General features: G+C 51.6%; 1 protein-coding gene across 1 annotated transcript in view; it reads left to right on the forward strand.

Moving 5' to 3' along the window:
- The first annotated feature begins 1,077 nt into the window (after positions 1-1,077).
- LOC142310444 (uncharacterized) overlaps positions 1,078-21,085 on the forward strand; it is a 41,870-nt gene continuing 21,862 nt past the window's right edge. Inside the window, exon 1 of the mRNA XM_075347969.1 lies at positions 1,078-1,127. The gene's annotated coding sequence lies outside the window, so the exon portion shown is untranslated. The remainder of the gene's footprint in view (positions 1,128-21,085) is intronic.

The following is a 21,085-nucleotide window of genomic DNA, read 5'->3' on the forward strand; positions in this document are numbered from 1 at the left end:
AGAAACAGAGTACAGAGCCCGTACCTAGAAAAAGAGAACGGGAAAATCGTTCAAAGAGGGTTTTTTTTTTTCTCAAAACTGTGGGATAGATGCCTATAAGTATAAGGGATAACGTTCACATTAGTCATCTAGGATGGTCGCGTTTCTTTCACACACTGCTCTGCTCCGTACTCTGCTTTGTACATGGCATACATACGCGGCTCTGCTCCATACACGTCGTACACACTACTCCGCACCCAGCTCCGCTCCGTACACATGCAACTTCACTACGTACACACATGGCTCCACACACATCGTACACACACAGCTCCGCTCCGTACACCTCGTACACACACGGCTCCGCTCCGTACACCTCCTACACACGCGGCTCTGCTCCGTACACATCATACACACACCTCCGCACTGTACACCTCGTACACACGCGGCTCCACACACATTGTACACACACGGCTCTGCTCCGTACACCTTGTACACACACGGCTCCGCTCCGTACACACGTGGCTCTGCTCTGTACTGCCTCGTACACACACAACTCTGCTCCATACACCTCGTACACACTCGGCTCTGCTCCGTACACCTCGTAAATACGCGGCTCGGCTTCGTACACCTCGTGCAAACACGGCTCCGCTCCGTACACCTCGTACACACACGGCTCTGCTCCGTACACCTCGTACACACGCGGCTCCGCTCTGTACACCTCATACACACACGACTCCGCTCCGTACACCTCATACACACACGGCTCTGCTCCGTACACCTCGTACACACGCGGCTCTGCTCCGTACACCTCGTACACACACTGCTCTGCTCCGTACACCTCGTACACACACGACTCCGCTCCGTACACCTCATACACACACGGCTCTGCTCCGTACACCTCGTACACACACGACTCTGCTCCGTACACCTCGTACACACACGGCTCTGCTACATCCCACTATAAACCCCTCCTGACCCCACACATAACCTTCCCCTCATCCAGCACCATGACACCCAGCACAGCAGAGTCCTGCATACACTGAGGAGCTGATCATGTGACCCCTGACTCCTCCCCTCCATGTGACATCATCACAGGTCCTGGAAGCACAGAGCAGCCATATATCTAGTGTGCGGCTCTGCAGGAGGAGGTATGTGGAGATTCCCCATTACTGGGGCAGGCGACATTAACCCCTTCAGCTCTGAGGCTATTTGCTTTCTGCCTTGCTTATTTCTCGCTCTGTGACCTTTCCTCTTTACTCCCATATCTCTGTATCTGTTTTTGGTTATTATTGGAGGAATTGTATTTTGTCGCCATTTTCGAATACATATAAAGGAACTGATTGACTTCTATTCATATTTTTAGAAAATGGAAAAAGTGCAACAATTCTGTTATCACTTTTCCTGTATTAGGCTGATGCTGCATTCGTGTACTGATGGTGGTTCTGGTGCTGTACTCGGGTACTGACGGTTGCTCTGATCTTCTACACATGTAGTAATCCATGACGTGCTTCATGTCTATGCTTGTGTGCCGCCTCTCCGCAGCGGTCGAACCGCTCGCGTCCAGGATTGTTACTCGTGCCTCGAGGGTCTCCGGACCCGGGGGCCAGGGGCCACACTCAAATGAAAAAGGGGGGGTATTTACAGGGGAGAGAGTTATAGTTCGTGATGCCACCCGTGGTGTGCAGTAACGTGGACTACCGCCGCTGCCGGTGGAGATGAGGGGGCAGCCAGATGACGTTTCCCTCCACGGGTAGGGAAGGTCTCGGGATTCTGAATGATGGTGTGCCGGGAAGCGCAGGCTTGCTGTAAGCAAGGGATGATCAAATACTCACTCAGACAGCATCGGTAATGAAAGCAGACTCTGACAACTCGGTAAACCAAGTCTCTGGGTGCTGCTGTCCTCTTGGGGGAGCCCGTCCTGGTATCCGTCCCTTTCAGTACTGCCTGATGGTCCGGAGCCTGCCTCCGTGCACAATTTTAGAAGTGTCCAAGTGGCCCGTAGGCATAAAGCTGTCCGGGCCCTGCTCCCTATTGTTAGTAGAGGAGCTTGCTCTCAAGGGCTCACGCTTGGGATTTCTGTGGGCTGCTTGGATTGGAAAGCCCTATCCCCCTCGTTGCGCTAGTGCCCCTGAACTCTGAGCTTCGTGGGGACAGTCCATAAAGTCACTATTCTCAGGTTAATTGCTGGGTTGTTTCAAGTGGAAATGTCGTTTGCTTCACAAATTATGTATATGCAGCCAAGCAATTGTAGTGTAAACACTGTGGTAACGATTAAAATATGACCTTTATTGGTTAATAATTAAAAATATCAAACCACACAACTATTACGGTTGTAGAGAACAACCAAGTAGATTGGAGCAGATGTAAAGCTCCTAGTATCACCAAGGAAGGACAAACTTCACATGGGGGGGGGGGGAAGGGGGACCTCCCACCACAGTGATAGAAATAAAGACCACAATCAACAAGTTGTCAGATACATAAAACAGAATTATATACAAGAGACAGTAGGGTCATGTAGACAAAGCTCACTGTAGACTCATAAAGATATATTAAGAAAAAAACAACTGTATGCCAAGGCCCAGACACAACATGCTGGAGGTCTGCTTTACTGAAGCTCTCTTTTGAAGCATATTATGAAACGTGTTGGGAGGTCTAAGAGCATATCAGGTCATATGGTTGCCAATTGAGGGGTATTGTGAGGCTGTAATGAATTGCCCCCCCCCCCATCTTTATATTGGACAACTAAGTTTTTTTTTCTTAATATATCTTTACCAATAAAGGTCATATTTTAATAATTGCTGGGTTGCTTGAAGCTACTCCCCGATCTAGGGTCCAGTACCACACCGTGCTTTCGGTCCCAGACCAGCTATTGTACTCGATCTGCTGACCGTCCTACAAGACTAGGTCCAGGCACCCAGTCCCAATATCCTGCGACCGGGTCTCCGACTCCGGAGCGGGCCCAGACCACCGTCTGCAACCCGATCTTCAACTCCCCGGGAGCCACACGCTCCCCTTGCTCCTCACTGCTCGAGGGCTACTACTCAACTCCTCTCCCTTTGCTCCCCTGGAGCTGACTACTCTGTCCCCTCCCACCAGTCTGCCTAACCCCTAGGTGGGTGGCCCTATTCCAGATCAGTAGCCCACTAGTGTGTCTGATAGGGTGGGGTGTGAGGTGTGATTGAGATTTTTGGATGCTGATGGAGGCAGTACTGCAGGTTAGGAACCCAGAACCATGGGGGTTTGAGTCCTGCACTGGGAGATAAAGAGCGTGCAGGACCCTGTGACGACCTGACTAGTCCAGGGGCGTCACATTTGCTTTTATTGCACCGCTGTAGAGGTGCTTTTTATCTAAGTGTCATGAGCTATATCTTATACTTATCTTCCACCTTCATCCTTTTCCAGTGGCAATCTGGTCAGTCTGCGCTGAAAAGTGACTAGCTGGTAGCTCCAGTGATTCATAGAATGTGCTGGAGGTCACTCTTCAATGCATCTCTATGTGAGCCTTGTTCTGACCCTCACAGAAATGCAATTAGCGCCTGTGACATAACGTCTGACTTCCGGACAGGCAGAAGGTAGAGGCACAAGATGGCGCCGTAAAGTATGAAAATGCCAGGAGATGAGTATAAGACGAGAGCTTACATTTAAAGGGAATCTGTCAACCGGTTTTTGCCACCTAATCTGAGAGCAGCATCACGTAGGGGCAGAGATCCTGATTCCAGCTGTGTGTAACTTACTGGGCTGCTTAGTGTAGTATAGTTTTGATAATCTCCTGCTGGTTAAGTTATTTTATCATTTGAGGACTATTTTGCCTGCTGCCAGGGAGTGCAGCATATTCATGCATATTCAAGCTCTGTATAAGTGCTAGATCTGCATCAGAGAAAACATTGATTATATCAAAATGACATCAAAATGACATCAAATAGCTCAGTAAGTGACACATTGCTGGAATCAGGGTCTCTGTCTCTACATTATACTGCTCTCAGATGGGGGAGCAAAAACCTGGTGACAGATTCCCTTTAAAGCAAAACTACAGCAGGGAAGAAAAAACAATAAAAGTGGTGATTTCTTAGCTTGTATTTCCATTGATTTTTTTTTTTTTTTGTTTTTTTTAGCAGAAGCTGAGAAAATCCACTTCAAATATTTTAAAACTTTGTTCTGTTGATGTATTAAGCCCTTCACGACCAAGGACGTATTGGTAGGTCCTTGGCTATGTGCTGATTTGATCAGGAGACATGGTAGGCTAACCATCCACGCCTTTTAAACCCTTAGATCGCCATGTCAAACTCTGACATAACGTGATGTAGCGAAGACCGTGCTGCTCCCCGACGCCATCAGCGGCCCCGAGATGCTATCACAGGTTGCCAATTGGTTGGCATGGCAGTACGGGGTCAGATGATGCCAGTTCCTATGAATGCTGGCAGAATAGAAGTGATCGGACAGTGTAATCGTAAAATCCCTTAGGGGGCTAGTAAAATCAGTAAAAAAACAAACCCTAAAAGTTCAAATCACCTCCCTTTCTCTCTTGCCTCTTTGGAGGACACAGGTCCATGGGTTTATGCTGCTAGATCTAGGAGGCTGACAAAAAGCAAACAAAAAAGTTAGCTTTTCCCCAGCAGTGTATATCCACCAGCTGAGAGGAACCCAAACGTTTTTTTGCCTAGTGTCTATGTCAGACCCCCTTTCCACCTTTTTTGTGTGTTTTTGTAATCTTTTCTCTTTTTGTTTTTCAGGGTCTTCTCTTCAGGCAACAGGGTGTAACCCCTTACCCTGATTTCCCACTCAGAAATGGAGGGAACAGGGTAGTCTGATTCACTCGATCCCCACTCTGATCTGTAAGGCTGGTCCCCCTTGCAACACTCTTGTGTCTAGGGCCAGAGGCATCTGTTCTATGCCTGCTGCACCCTCAGCCTGCTTGCCTGCAAGTTGTTGCCGGGAGGAAGGCTGCCCATCCAGGTGAAGCGCCGGATACTAAAGCGGCCTTCTGCACTGCCTGCCCTTCAGCAAGTCTTAGCTGTGGGGCGTGTGAGCTCTGCATCAGACCAGGTATTTGCATGCTCTGTGTGTCCCTCCACTCCCAGAGGACCCTATTGCGCTACTTGGCCACAGCTTCTACATTCCTCCTCCACTCCCGGCAGCAGGGGCTCCTTCTCCAGCCCTATTAGTAACACAAGACCCCAATTTCAGGCCTTTGCTTGGCCACACCTTCTCTTTCGGTGCTGGCATGCCCCCTTTCCTTCTTTTAGCCATGCCCATCAACCTATATCTTCCAGTGTTTATGCACTGTGTTTGCACTTCTGTATTTCCTGAGCCCTTTCCTTCTAGTTGTCATTTTTCCTTCCACGCTGTTGCACCCTCAAATCCCTCATATGGTACCGCCTTTAGGGACCTAAAAAAACTCGGCCAGGTTGCTGCTCCATATATGGAACTCGGCAAAGTGTTTGATGGCCTCATTTTGGAAAAAGACACTTCCTCCCCCCCAGGATTTAGAACTACGGATACAGGAAACAAAACGGATGGAATACCTTACTGCTTGTATAAACAATCGGTTGGAAAAGTTTCAACAAATATGGACACAATGGGATCTTTTCATGGACAGTCATAACTAGTTGTCAGAGCACAGAGCTTCAATGATTCATACAGATGCCTCATGCAGTTCAAATATTGATTTTCCATTCCTGCCTTCTCTGTACCCTTCTCTCCCTATGTCTACCCCGGATCTCACTATGCTATATATCTATGCAATTTTCTTTGATGTTTACTTCAAAATTCTGTTAATAAATAAACAGTTTAAAAAAAATCCCTCTCATGTGCAGACTCAGTGCCGCATACCCCTACAGTCGTTATCGGACCAGTCCATTGTCGGGGATCATGCTTCCAGGGTTGGGTAAGCTCTGCTCTAGGTTCTCTCATTCAGGCTTCGCTCTTCTCAGCAGTGTTTAACCCCCAATTTTACGCCTAACTCCACAAAATCCCATCCTGGCCAGGCCACTATAGTCTCTCACGTTGCCTGTACTTCCTGAAATAAGAAACTCGTTTTAGGTCAGGATTCTGCATTCTGTCCCAATTATTCTGTCCTTGCCATGCAGGCCCCTCAGGAGCCCCCCGCCACCCAGGTTCAATGCTCCGTTCAGATTCATAATGTACACTCTCCTCCGGAGTGAGCTACCGCTTTGTCGCAGTCCATGGATTTCTTGTCCAAGGTGTCTCAGTCCATGGTTCAGGTTCTACAGCACTTGCCCTCTACATCCCAGAGCCCTCCTTTTGACCACGCGTCTCCCTTTGGTAGGATGTATTCCAGGCCACATAAAAGACTGAGGAAGCGGAGGTACTGTCACTCATCCTCCGAGTCTCCTTTGCCCGCCACCACCTCAATATAGTCCCTGCCTTCTCATTCCTCCTCCCTTTCCTCTGGTGAGCAGAATTCCTCTGCGGACCCTGATCTAGATTTTGATCCTGATCAGTCCTCTGCCAGGCAAAAGAAGGTTGACAGCCTTATTACTGCAATTAATCAAACCCTCAGGTGTGATGACCCTCCACTCCTGGATTGTTTGGTCTCCTTTAAGAAAGTGAAGCCCTACCCCTTGTTGCTTCTCCAATCACGAGGAGTTTAAGTCTATCCTCTCCAAGTAAAGGGGAATACCCAGAGAAGCGCTACAGGGCAGGAGGCGTCTTGATCTCTACTCTTGTGCCGCCCCCACGCCCGCAGCAGCCGGGCCGCTTGGATCCGGACCCGCTGTGTGGCTCGAGGGATCCTCTGGACCCGGGGGTCACGCGGACACGCTGAATGAAAAGGGGGACGTAGTTGTACTGCCTTGACCGTATTCGGTTTGTGATGCCATCCACGGTGTGTGGTGAAGTGGGACACCACCGCTGCTGTTGAGGGATACCCGGGGGAGATGTAGTGGCAGCCGGATGTTAACCCCTCCGTGGATAGGGATGGTTGCCCCGGGGCCCAGTGTTTCTGCGCAGGGTATGGCTATGGCAGGGGCTCACGCGCCCGGATGTACCAGGGGATGTTTGGTTACTCACAATCAAATGAATCACACGAGTCCTTTGGTAAACCAAGGTGCTGGTGGCCGGCCGCCACGGCCGGTTGTACTCTGGTCCCCCCCCAAGGCTGGTGGTTGCCGTCTTCTCCTCTGCACTAGATGTGGTTATGTGTTTAGACTTCCTGGTATGGAACACGGGAGTCCGCTCCTGGCTTTCTGTGTGCCTTAGGAGGCGTGCCCGCTGACGCTGACCCGTGGGATCTATGGGCCCTAGTGTTTGTCCTATCCCTCTCTGTGGGTGGTTGTCTGCTTTTTGGGAATTTGGTTGGGACAGGACATATAATCCTGCCTTCAATCGGTTGATTAGCTAGGCCATTGGTTCCAGTCCTGACTTCAGGGTCTGAGTACCCCCCTGTGCACGGTTTCCGGTCGGGTCTCCGGTGTCGGTACCGGCAGGCTCCAACCCTGTCCCGGTCCACCTCGGATCTGCTGAGCCGTCTTCCCGTCTCCTGCTGACGGAGACCACCGTCTGCCACCTAGCCAAGGCATCAGGGCTCCAACCCTTGCACTGTTCAACTTGAACTTCTCCTCCGCTGGAGCTACACCTAGCTCAAGCCTCACTTCTCTCAACTTGAACTACAACTTCATCTGTTTGTTTTCCCACCCCGGGCTGTCTAGACCCCTAGGTGGGCGTTTACTAACTAACTTACCTGGTCCCGCCCACTGGTGTGGCTGTCTTGCCCTTGGGAAGGTGACTAGGGTTTCAGGTTGGCTGTATGTGACCTAGGTGAGGGAAGGTGTTATGTGGGGGCCTGATGTGTGACTACCTGGTTTTGCCAGGGCATCACACTCTCCTTTTGCAACGGAGCTTCTGAAAGATTGGACGGAGTCCCCAGTTTTGGACCCACCTGTATCTCGTCTATCATCCAACACTGTACTCTCACTACCGGACGGGGCTTCCTTCAAGGATCCTACCAATAAGCATATAGAGGTGTGACGCCCCTGAACTAGTAAGGGTGTCACAGGGTGCTGCACCCTATTTATCTTTGGTGTAGGACTCAACCCCTCATGGTTCCGGGTTCCCAACCTATGGTACTACCTCCATCCGCATCCAAATCCCAACCACACCTCACACCACACCCTGTCAGACAAACCAGTGGGCTGCCTAGCTGTAATAGGGCCGCCCACCTAGGGGTCAAGTAGGCTGGTGGGAGGGAAGTGAAGAGAGATGAGTGTTAGCCCGCAAGAGGTGAGGGGCTGAGGAAGAGTGGCTCCCTGAATGTAGACGGTTGGGTCGCAGACGGTGGTCTGGGCCCAGAGGAGTCAGAGACCCGGTCGCAGGGGATTGAGGCTGGGTGCCTAGACACGGTCTTGGAGGACAGACAGCATCTCAAGCCTAATAACCGGTCTGGGACCGAAATCACGGCGGGGTACAGGAACCTAGGTCAGGGAGTAGCTTCAGGCAACCCGGCAATTAGCCTGTGGAGGATAGTGTCTTTACGTACTGTCCCCAAGAAGCTCAGAGATCGGGGGCACTAGCGCAACGAGGGGGATAGGGCCTTCCAATACATGCAGCCTGCAAAAATAAATCCCAAGTGTGAGCCCCTGAGAGCACAGCTCAACTACCAACAAGTAGGGAGAGGGACCTGGACAGCTTTAAGCCAACGGGCCACCAGAACATTCTAAAGCTTGTGCACTGAGGCAGGCTCCGGACCATTCGGCAGTACCAGAGGAGACGGACACCCGGACGAGCTCCCCCAAGAGGACAGCGGCACCCAGAGACTTGGTTTATCTTTGTGTCGGAGTCTGCTTTGCGGTCGCAGTGCTATCAATACTGCCTGAGTGAGTACGCTGCCCTCCCCTGCTTCCAATCTGCACCACGCTCCCCTACACCTCTCTGTGACGCCCTGGGCAAGCCAGGGGTCACAGGTAATTACACCACCACACCCTACACCCCGGTTAGGTACACCAAAGCTAGACCAGAAATCCTTGTTGCCTTCCTCCAGGGGCTGATGTCCACACCAGGGGGTGGAGCCAGGTGGTTGGTCTCCACCCACCGAGGAGTTCACAGTCCTGGAGGCGGGAAAACCAGGCAGTTAAGCTAGGGAAGTGGAAGAGTGAGGAGTAAAGTGGCAGTTGAGCAAGCAAAGACTGACTGAGAGCGTCCGGGTGTGTGCCCCGGACCGAGACAGCAAGGTTACCGTGGACGGGCGGTGGCCCGGCGGTACCGGAGCGGTACACAAAGTGAGGCCAGCACCATTGGCAGGGGCCTTTCGGATCCCGGCAAGGCTTGGAGTCGCCATAATTTGCCAAATCCGTCAGTGAGGGGGACCTCCGGGTCTCTAAACAACCAAGTCCCGATTGAAGGCAAAAGTCCAACCGTGTGGGAGAGACACCGCCACCGCCAAGGTACCAGTTTCTCAGGGCCAGCGCCTGCGGGCAAAGAAGGGGCTCCACCGGCCCATATCCAAGCCGGGGAGCGGGTTACCGGTGGGAACCCATTGCTACCAACCAAAGTACTAGGTGCAGGGAAAGAGACAGTCACCGTTAACTACCGGGGAAAAGCAACAGCAACCGTCCGTGGGAACCGTCTTTCCAGCCGTGTGTTTTACCGTGAACTGTGTCAACGTCTCAGGTTGAGTGAGTACCACAGTGCCGTACGGCACAGCGCTGCCCCCGCGTCCCTGCACCTCATCAGGCCCCATAACCCGTCTGCCATCCTGTCCAACCCCATCACCGGGTCCCGGGACCATCAACCCCCTACCCACGGAGGGGAGGACTAACAACTTAGCTGCTCCGGTCACCGCTCCCGGGATCTCCGTTCAGAGCAGCGGTGGTGTCACTACAATCACCACAACCGTGGGTGGCGTCACGGACAATCACCAAATCGCCCACCACCAAAACAATCAAACCCCCTTTCACTCACGGGCGAGGAGCGCCGCTCGTGTCCCCGGGATCCGGCCCATCGCTCGAGCCACCGAGCAGCAGCAGCTGCCGCAGAGCAGCGGCGGCCGGACCCGAGCAGTGGGAGAGCGCAGCGTTGCCACCCTCCTCCCTGCCCGCGACAACTCCATCACGTGTCCCAGGGCCTCTCCTACCCGTGGAGGGAACGACATCTGGCTGCCCCACTCAATCTACCACGGGTACTACAATCGGCAGCGGCGGTACCTGACTCGCCCACCCCAGGGCTATGGGACACCCGGTGCCGGGCCGGACTAGTCCGGGGGTCGTCAGTGGTGGCGGGGCCCGACTCCGTGGCCCTGGTGGGTGTCAGTTTTATATGTGGCTTGGTTAATAAAGTTTGTGTTCGTGACGCCACCTGTGGTATGCGGCTATTAAGCCGCCGCTGCTGTGTAAGGCCTCCGGGGTGATGATATGGCAGCAATGGTGGTACTGCTCCCCACAGGTGAAGCGGTGCCCCGGGGACATTGTGGGTGCTCGTGAGAGTCTATGGTGTAGTGGAAGTCTAAGCAGACGGAATAACAGAGGCAACTCCAAGGGTGCAGTTTCAAGTTCTTTACTCACACGTCCTGGTAGGAGCTTACTGGTGCCCTCAGACGACTGGAACCCACTGTCAGGGAGCTCCGCCGTTTCTGGGTGATTTCTGGAGCAAAAACCGGTACCCTTCTCTCTAAGGTGTCTCTGTCTTCAGCTGTCTTCCTAAGCCTAGCTCTTTTAGGATGATCCTGCTCGGCCTCCACTACAGCCTCCAGGCTGGGGAGTCACCTGTCAGATGATTTTCCCCTTTCTAGAGGTTCTGCTGTGGGCTATGGCCCGGGGAGTTTACAACTTTCCCTGGGCCTCGGTTTTTACTGTTTGGAGATAATTTTGCACTCCTCCGGTTTCTAGGGACCGTCCCCTGTTGCAGCTTGATCCCTCCACCGATGTTCCTGTGGAACAGGCTACCACAGCTCTACAGCTATTCGTGGCCCTGGAATCCCTTCTGTTCTCTGCTTGGTGTCACCTGGACCCTCTGAGTCCCAGGATCTTCACCAGGAAGCGTCTCTTTCTTCTTCTCAGCTCCTGACTGACTAGAGCCTTTTTTCTACTTCTCCTCCTTGCCTGCCTCCTGCAGACCTCCTCCTCCTTCCCCACTCTCTCTCAGACTACCCAAACTTGATCAATAGTATGAATCAGCTCATCGTGGAAAAAGCTCAGTCTCGATTTCGTCCTGGAGCACGGACAGGCACTGCCACAGCCCAAAATAATGCAAAAGATGAGGATGTCCAGCTCTTCAGGCAAAAAATCACGTCTTTATTTTATCATGCAGACACAAAGAATGACATGACCAGCACAACGCGTTTCAGGTGAAAACACTCACCCGTCATTCTTTGTGTCTGCATGATAAAATAAAGACGTGATTTTTTGCCTGAAGAGCTGGACATCCTCATCTTTTGTACCCAAACTTGACCTTCCTTTCTCTGACTGCACTCTGGTGGCTCCTCCCACCTCCCCAGTTGCTAAGCTGTACCCTATAGGAACAGGGATGGGTCTTACGGCCCCTCCCAACATGCAGCATGGGAGGGTTGCTGCCACTATCCCTGGTCCTAGTGTGTTCCTAACAATGGGTGTAGTGTGGATTTACCAGGGGACCGGTGTTCACTCCCTTCCTCACCCAGAATGGGGCATCACACCGCTGGATGGGGTGCAATGTCCTGTGGCAACGGAAGCCTCAGGGGCGCCACATACCCCTCTTACCGCACACCACGGGTGGCATCATGAACTCTTATCCCCTGTAAATACCCCCTATTTGAAGTGGCCGCAAGCCCCCGGGTCCGGAGACCCTCGAGTCACGGTAACCCCCGGATCTGAGTGGTTCGACCGCTGAAGGGGCGGTATAGAGGCGTTGTCAAAATCCATTTTTGAGTTAGGCGGTGCCTCACTTTGCCCCTTTTTTGCCTTTGTATGGGATGCCAAATCGGTATCTGCTTAGGCAAAACTTCTCCGCCACAGAATTTTGTCAGCTTTCCCCCCCTTCCCCAACGGAGCTAGTTGATTTGGGCGATCAGATTTCCCCTGCTAGGAATACTTGTTATTGGCATCCCTTGATGCTGCATCCTGTTCTGTTCTTTCTTCCAGCAATGCGGTGTCGAACCGCTGGATTATTTGGCTTGGAATGCTGATTTGGCTTCTAAAAAATCTCTTTCTAGTCTCTCTTTCCAGGGGTTTCATCTTTTTAGCAAAAAACTGGACCGATTAACTTGGATGCCACGGGTGGTAAGAGTACGTCTCTTCCCCAGCAAAGGGCTAAGTGTCCTCCACTAAGGGGTCACTTCCAGTTTTCTGTATTTTTGAAAGTTTTCCACTCCTGTCTCTTAGAAGGATCGCTCCTAAATCTGACAGGACAAGAGGACCTTGTCATTTAAGACACAACTGGCTTGGCGCTCATGTACCCGCCAAGTAAGATCTTCAACGTCTAAATCCCCGTTTCTCCGCCGCATGACTTGCGGCCTTCTCCCGAGACCCACGACAGAGTCCGCAGCTGCCTTCTTCTGTTCAGAGGGGAATGGCTCTCATTTACACCTAAGTCAGATAGGTCGTGTCTACAGGATACAAGATAGAATTTGTTTCTATCCTCCGAACACGTTATATCGAGTCCAGGCCTCCAAAATCCCTTTCCCAAGCATTGTCTTTTTCGGGCCATCCAGTCTCTCCTTCTATCAGGAGTTCTCATCCAGGTTCCTCCTCTCGATCACTTCACAGGCTTCTATTCAAACCTCTTAGTCAGTCCAGAAAAGGACAGGTCTGTCCGACCCATTCTGGACCTCAAGATGCTAAATCAGTGGGTTTGGGTCCGTCACTTTCCTTTGGAATCCTTGTGTTCAGTCGTTATGTCCATGGAACCAAGGAAGTACATGTGTTCGATAGATATTTGGGACGCCTATCTGCTCATCTCTATCTGCACTGTCCACCAACGTTTTTTCCGGTTTGCCATTTTGGGGGTTTACTATCAGTTTACGACCCTGTAATTCGTCCTAGCTACAGCTCCACACGTCTTCCCCAAGGTTATTGCAGGTGTCATGTCCTTCCCTTGTCTCAGAGGAATTCAGATTATCCCCTACCTGGAAAATCTATTTATCAAAGCCCTGTCTTTTTCAGGTTGCCTAGAAAGTCTCCACATCACCATCAATACTCTCTCCCATTTAGGATGGATAGTCAATGTGCAGAAGTCTTCTCTGACCTCGGCCCGTCATCTAACTTTTTTAGGTATGATCCTAGATTCAGGAAAAAATCTCTCCACTGCTCGGCATTCGCAGCCTCAGCTTGTCGTCCCACTGTTCTCTTCACTTCAGCATGAAGGTACAAGGCAGGAAGGTGGCAGCCATAAAAATGCTTCCCTTCGCCCTGTTTCATCTATGCCCCCTCCAGTTGGCCCTCCTTTCTGTGTTGGACAGATGTCCTTCCTCTCTGGATCGTCCATTCCTCCTCTCTCCTCGTATAAGGCAATCCCTCTACTGGTGGACTAACCCATCCTCTCTCCGCCTTGGGAAATCATTCCTTCCTCTACGATTTCAAGTAGTCTCAACAGATGCGAGCCTCCAGGGTTGGGGGCAGTCTTCCTTCACCCACCGTGCAGGGCCTTTGGTCTCCCGTCGAGTCCCACCTGCCCACCAACACTCTGGAGCTTCAGGCAATCTTTCTTTCTCTGTGGCATCTGCAACCTCCTGTTAGCAGGTCGCCTGGTAAGAGTTCAGTCCAACAGCACCACATAGCTTACATAAACCATTGGGGGGACCTACAGCAGGGCAATAATGGCAGAGGTATCTCGGATCGTGGTTTGGGACAAAGTTCAGGTCCTCGTTATCTCCGCAGTTCATATTCCACGGTTAGAGAATTGGACTGCAGACTTCTTGAGTCACCATTAGCTCTCCCCAGGCGAATGGTCCCTCAAGTTAGCCGTGTTTGCTCAGATTTGTTAGAGGTGGGCAACCCCAGATATCGACTGATGGCATCCCACCAAAACTGCAAGATTCCACACTTCGTGTCACAATGCCAGGATCTCCTTACGATCGGGTCAAATGCTCTTGTCATTCCCTGGTCTCCCTTTCGCCATTCGTACATATTCCCTCTCCTCAACTTAGTTCCAAAAGAAACATGAAGATCAAGGTGGAGCGGGTCCCTGTCATCCTAATAGCGCCAGACTGGCCCAGGAGGTCCTGGTATGTGGAGTTGGTTAATCTGCTCATGAACGTCCCCTGGAATTTTCTGGACTGTCCCGGGCTTCTCTCTCAGGGGCCTCTCTTCCATTGCAATTCTCAGTCTCTGGATTTGATGGCCTTGCTATTAAATCCGCGATTCTGACAAGGGCTGGGTTATCTCAAAGAGTGGTTCAAACTATTATTAGCGCCAGGAAACCCTCCTTGTCCCGTATTTACTACAGGACATGGAAAGCTTTAAGAGGTGCGAGTTTATTCATATCCCCCTTTGTCATTTTTTCCTCTACCTTATATTCTTCCCTTTTTACAATCACCTTGGATTCCAATTTGGCCCTTAGAACTCTTAAGGGTCAGGTTTTGGCTTTGTAGATTCTTTTTCAGAAAGATTTGGCTTCCCGGTCCCAGATTAAAACTTTCTCCAGGGTGTAGCTCATATTGCTCCTCCGACTCATCGTCCTCACCTTAACCTTGTGTTGTGTTTTAGTGCTCTTCAGTCCTCACCTTTTGAGCCCCTACATGAGTAATTTCTTCTCCTTTTCACCTGGAAGGTGTCCTTCCTGATAGTTATTTCCTCTCTCTACAACAGGTTTTGGAATTGGCTGTCTTGTCCTCCCCCCCCTAGCTTACACACCATTTTTAAGTTTATTGGGTGCATACCTTCGCCTCTGCAGCTGCAATCCTCAGTAGAAAGGTTCTGCAGACTGCGGGTGCCCATTACTAGTCCAGGCTGGGCCACTTCCTTATTATTTTTGGGATGTCTCATGGTCCTGTATCTTCCAATGAGGTGAGAGAGAAAAGATTTTCGTGTACCCATCATAAAATCTCTTTCTCAGAGCCCTCATTGGGGACACAGATTTTTCCCTAGATTTGTGCCTTTTCTATAGACTACTGTTTGTCCACTAAGGCTGGTTTCACACTACAATTATTTAACATGCGTCAGGAACGTTTTTTTGCTGCAGAAGCGGATCCTGCTTTTACAGCAAAAAACGCATGCAAACGCATGTCTTATTTTGCAGGATCCTGTCACTGGATGTTTAGGGGCGGGCATTGGAGTCATGTGATCGGGAGTGAGGGGAACTAGACTGGGAGCCGGCATCTGACAGCTGCAGACGCTCATAACCAAGGTAAACATCGGGCTTGGATACCCGATATTTATCTTGGTTACGAGTGTCTGCAGCTGCTAGGAGCAGGGCTGTCTGCACACGTAACCAACGTAAACATCGGGTAACTAAGAGAAGTGGTTACCCGATATTTACCTTGGTTACGAGTGTCCGCAGCTCTCAGGTGGGAGAGAGAGGGAGGGGAGGAAGGGGGAAAGACAGAGATAGAGAGAGAGAGGGGGAGGGAGGAGGAGAGAGAGACAGATCACACGAGACTGGTTCTGGGCATGCTCAGTAGAGCAAGCAGGATCCTGTCTATCAGCACGCCAGCGTTCACCTGCGTTTGCGTGCTGTTTAGTCAGGATCCGGTGACTTGCAGTATTTGGACGGAGCTCAAAAACGCTACAAGTAGCGTTTTTGAAAGATGTTAAAAAACTGCAAGTCACCGGATCCTCACTATAACGCACGCAAACGCAGGTGAACGCAGGTGGACGCGAGTCCATTGCAAATGCATTGAAGTGAAAACGCATTTGCACTGGATCCGCTTTTCCGCTAAAATAACGTTATGGACGGATGTTAAATAAACGTAGTGTGAAACCAGCCTAATCTGAGTTTGGTTCCTGTCAGCTGGTAGATATACACTGCTGGGGTGGGGCTAACTTTTTTGTTTGCCTGTTGTCAGCCTCCTAGATCTAGAAACATATACCCATGGACCTGTGTTCCCCAATGAGAGCTCCATGAAAGATATTTTACAGCAGGGGTGGGGAACCTTTTTTCTGCCGGGGGCCATTTGGAAATTTCTGCCAACCTTCAGGGGCCGCACAAAATTATCAATGTGAAAATGAACCAACTATATTTGGTCAAACAGTTTATTAACTCACCCTTACTGTAATGGCCGGAGCTGCTTCTGATTTGTGCGGCTGTGATATTCAGTGATACTTATGTTGCTTCTCTCTTTTCCAGGTTTGTCACGGTCTGGAGCGCAGGCAACTCTTTGTGATAATAATATTGGTAGACTACATACATCACACAACAGACAAAGGGACTGGTGTATATAAATCACAGGAGACACATACATGACTGAAGGGGCTGTTGGGATATACATCACATAGGAGACGCTGGGACTGCTGTATATACATCACAGGAGACACCTACATCACACATGTATATGCCCCCAGCCCCCTTCTATGATGTATATGCTTTCAGCCCCTCCTGTGAGGTATATGCGGCCAGCCCCTCCTGTGAGGTATATGCGGCCAGCCCCTCCTGTGAGGTATATGCGCCCAGCCCCTCCTGTGAGGTATATGCGCCCAGACGCTCCTGTGAGGTATATGCGCCCAGACGCTCCTGTGAGGTATATGCGCCCAGACGCTCCTGTGAGGTATATGCGCCCAGCCCCTCCTGTGAGGTATATGCGCCCAGACGCTCCTGTGAGGTATATGCCCCCAGCCCCTCCTGTGAGGTATATGCCCCCAGCCCCTCCTGTGAGGTATATGCGCCCAGCCGCTCCTGTGAGGTATATGCGCCCAGACGCTCCTGTGATATGTACAGCCCCAACATCTCCAATGTGATGTATATACCCCAGCGTGTGATGTATATGCCTCCTAGCATCTCCAATGTGATGTATATATCACAGGAGGGGTTGGGGCATACACATAACAGGAGATGCTGGGGCATATCCATGACAGGAGATGCTGGGGGCATATACATGACAAGAGGGGCTGGGGAACAGACATAACTAGGTCACAGGGAGGCGTAAGCATTGCTGTGGTGCACAGACGGCACTGGGGTGGCACACACATCACTAGGGCAGCACAGCGAGCACGAACATCACTAAGTGGGGGGGCACACAGACAGCACTAAGTGGGGGGCACGCAGACATCACTAAGTGGGGGGCACGCAGACATCACTAAGTGGGGGGCACGCAGACATCACTAAGTGGGGGGCACGCAGACATCACTAAGTGGGGGGCACGCAGACATCACTAAGTGGGGGGCACGCAGACATCACTAAGTGGGGGGCACGCAGACATCACTAAGTGGGGGGCACGCAGACATCACTAAGTGGGGGGCACGCAGACATCACTAAGTGGGGGGCACGCAGACATCACTAAGTGGGGGGCACGCAGACATCACTAAGTGGGGGGCACGCAGACATCACTAGGAGACTGGGGGGCACAGACGTCACTAGGGGGTACACAGCATTGGAAAGAAGACAGCACTGGGAGCTGCACACTCCACTGATGGGGCACGATGCTACACCGGAGCGCGGAAGGCGCAGGGGAGCGGGCGGTACACATACTGAGAGCTGCACACTCCACTGATGGGGCACGCTGCACCGGTGAGCGGGAGGCGCAGGGGAGCGGGCGGTACACATACTGAGAGCTGCACACTCCACTGATGGGGCACGCTGCACCGGTGAGCGGGAGGCGCAGGGGAGCGGGCGGTACACATACTGAGAGATGCACACTCCACTGATGGGGCACGCTGCACCGGTGAGCGGGAGGCGCAGGGGAGCGGGCGGCACACTTCACTGATGGGGCACGCTGTACCAGAGAAGCGGCGGTGAGGGGGGCGTCACAATGCTGTGGGACGGAAGCGCACGCAGAGCGCTAAACCCACCCACAGAGTCGAGTTCTGAGCACGCTGACACCTGCCAGCGAAAGAGCTCATTGGTGCGTTCAAGCAGCACATGTGGAGATTTAAAGGGCCGGCGGCCGGTAAAACCACGGCGGTGGCCGGAGTACTGCGCCCCCGGGAATCTGCCCGGGGGCCGCACAAAAGGTCATGGCGGGCCGCATGCGGCCCACGGGCCGGAGGTTCCCCACCCCTGTTTTACAGTGAGTACACAAAAATCTTCTTTTTGCCCCATTGAAAATAAAACAATAATAAAGAATGAAAAATACACATATTTTGTATCGAAGAGATCAGCCCATTCTCTCAAAATATAAAATCCATTCATCTGATCAGTACACCGCGTAGTGAGAAAAAAAAATTAAACGTCAAAATTACGGTTTATTGGTCGTTACAACATTGCACTAAAATGCAATAACAGGTGATCAAAACGTCGCATCTACGCAAAGATGGTATGATTAATAACGCCAGCTCAAGACTCAAAAAGTAAGCCGTCACTGAACCCCAGATCCGAAAAATGAAAATGCTACGGGTCTCGGAAAATGGCGACAAAAGCGTTATTTTTTTATTTTATTTTTTTTTTTTACAAACTCCTGATTTTTTTCATCACTTAGTAAACAAGTATAATTTTACTTTTACCTATTGTGAGACTCATGTGGGATTAGTGGATGAGGGCAGGTATATCTCACCCCGGTATCGGTCCTATGTGACTTAGCCTGGTCAGTTTGTAGTTAGGATATCACCGTGTATAGTTAGCGCCGGACAGGCAAGGATTTATTTTATTGGTGTTTTTCTTTTGTTTATGCTTCACTGCAATAAACCTGACCAAGCGTCAGTTACACCTTGAATTCGGCTGTCTGCCTGAGGTGAATACGTGCCCTTTGAACCCAGCAAAGGTGATCCCCGAGCGTGTTATCACACTATCTATAAACTCGCATTAATCTGGGGAATCAAAATGCCAGGTCAGTTTTTCAAAATAGTGAACACGGTAAATAAAAAAATTGTGCAGTTGCATTTTATTTTTGAAACTTTACCGCACTTGGAATTTTTTCCCTCTATTCCTGTACAATATGAGGCAGAATGAATGGTGTCTTTCAAAAGTACAACTCGTCCTGCACAAAATAAGCCCTAATATGGCTATTTTGTTGGAAAAATAAATTATGGCTCTTGGAAGAAGGGGAGGAAAATATGAAAAAGGAAAATCGCGCGGGGGTGAAAAGGTTAATGTACTGATGGTTTTTCTAATGATGTTTCATGTAATTACCCTTTTAGATTTTTTTATTTTTTTTTTTGCGGCCCTTGGGACTAATTAAGTATGGCAATGTGAGGGGGCGTGTCCTGGACATGGAGGAGTGAGGACGCTCATAGCCGGAGCTCCTGGGCCCAAAACCTCACATACTCTCCCCCTCCGGCTGCACGCCGACACAATGCCCCCAAAGAAACGGCCACCTACGGTATCAGATCCGGCACCTGACAGACGACCCTCCGGAGGCCTGGCAAGATTTCTCTCCTCACCAGCAGCGGCTCCTCACAGCGCGGGCACAGGCAAGATGGCGACGGCTGGAGCTGGGAGCGTGGTGGAGGGGAAGTCCCCGCAAGCGGCACGGCTGCAGCGCCAGTTAAGTGAAGGGGAGAGGGGGGGAGGAGGCGGCTGGAGGCACTGCCGCTCATAGAGGGAGCCATGCCACTTCTAAATCAGCGGGGCCCCCACAGAGAAAAGAGGGGGAGCAGACCCCGGGAGGCACCCTCATAATGGAGCCGCAGGCCGCTTCCAGGCCCCTTAGTGCCCCCAGCCTGAGGGTCGGTGACTCTGGGAACCTGGATGCCCCCTCTGACATGTTGGACACTCAGACCCTGAGGGAGCTCATCGCCGCCCTCCCCAGCAAAAAGGATCTGGATGAGGTGGCCTCTAGAATAGAACAGGCCCAGCTGTCAGCACTGTCCTCAGTGAGGGAGGAGATGGGGGTTCTGGAGGACAGGATCACGGCCACTGAGCAGGTCCAGGGATCAATGGAGGGCAGGCTGGAGCACCTGGAGAAAGGCTGGGAAGCTTCTACCTTACGTATCAGAGACATGGCCCTGCTTCTGGACGACCAAGAAAACAGAAGCAGGAGAAACAATGTCCGACTGAAAGGCATTCCAGAGGACTGGTCACCTGAACTCCTACGCTTCAACGTTCTGGCTATCTTTAATATTGTCACAGGCAGACCTCCTGACGCGACCTACCTCTTCGACAGGATCCACAGGGTGGCCCGCCCGAACACCAGGGCATCCTCCAACACCAGAGACGTCCTTTGCCGTCTCCATTATTATGGAGACAAGGAGCGGATTCTCCAAGGGGCATGGGCACATGGCCCAGTGGAGATGGACGGTGCACTTGTGTCATTGTTTCCAGACGTCTCCAGTCGCACCCTATATATGAGGAGGCTACTTCAACCGCTCTTACTCCGAATCAAAGAGGCGGGCGCCACCTATCGCTGGGGACACCCCTTCCATCTTATAGCCCGCAAAGGAACTGCCGTCTATTTTCTGAGGAGGCCCTCAGATCTAACGGGTCTGTTTACATTCCTGGGGATCGACGAGATGTCTGTCCCGGATTGGCTCGCCTGGGACCCCCCAACCCCTGTGAGGCGGAGGGAGAGGGGTGGGGGGGGTGGCCCTTCCTCCTCGTCGGATGACCGGGGCTGATCCCGCCTGATCATTGAGCCCCTTGGTATCTATACAGTATTGTATGTTGACATGTGCACAATGTCTACCTTCTAGGTGCTGTAGGGTTTAAAGTTTAAGGTCGTTTCTCTCATATGTAATTATCTTTGTGTTGTGTGCGGCCGGGGGGGGGGGGAACTTTTCCTGGCGCCAGCTGGAGCGCCGGGATGTAAAGTCCGGTCTTTTTATAGCTGGGCCCGGACTTTGGCCCCTCCGTGATTCCATACTCGTACCCGCTTTCCTATTTTCCTTGTGGACCCGCGGCTGGTTCCAGGTCTGCGAGCTTTGTGTGAGCTTCTATACCCTGTGTGCTTTCTCTCTCCTTCCTTTTTTTTTCTCTTTTTTCCTAGTCTCGGTTGTACTTCTGTTTTTCTCTACTCCCTGACTCCTCGTTAGTTCCCGTTTCTCCCTCTAGCAGGGCGGACACTCTCTCCCTTTCTACCCCCTCCCTAAACCCTTGCTCACTCTCCTTCATCCAAAGCTACTCCTCCTCCATCCAACGCAACGTATCAAACGAGCTG

This window comes from Anomaloglossus baeobatrachus, chromosome 5 (assembly GCF_048569485.1).
Source record: "Anomaloglossus baeobatrachus isolate aAnoBae1 chromosome 5, aAnoBae1.hap1, whole genome shotgun sequence".
NCBI classification, from domain to species: Eukaryota; Metazoa; Chordata; class Amphibia; order Anura; family Aromobatidae; genus Anomaloglossus; species Anomaloglossus baeobatrachus.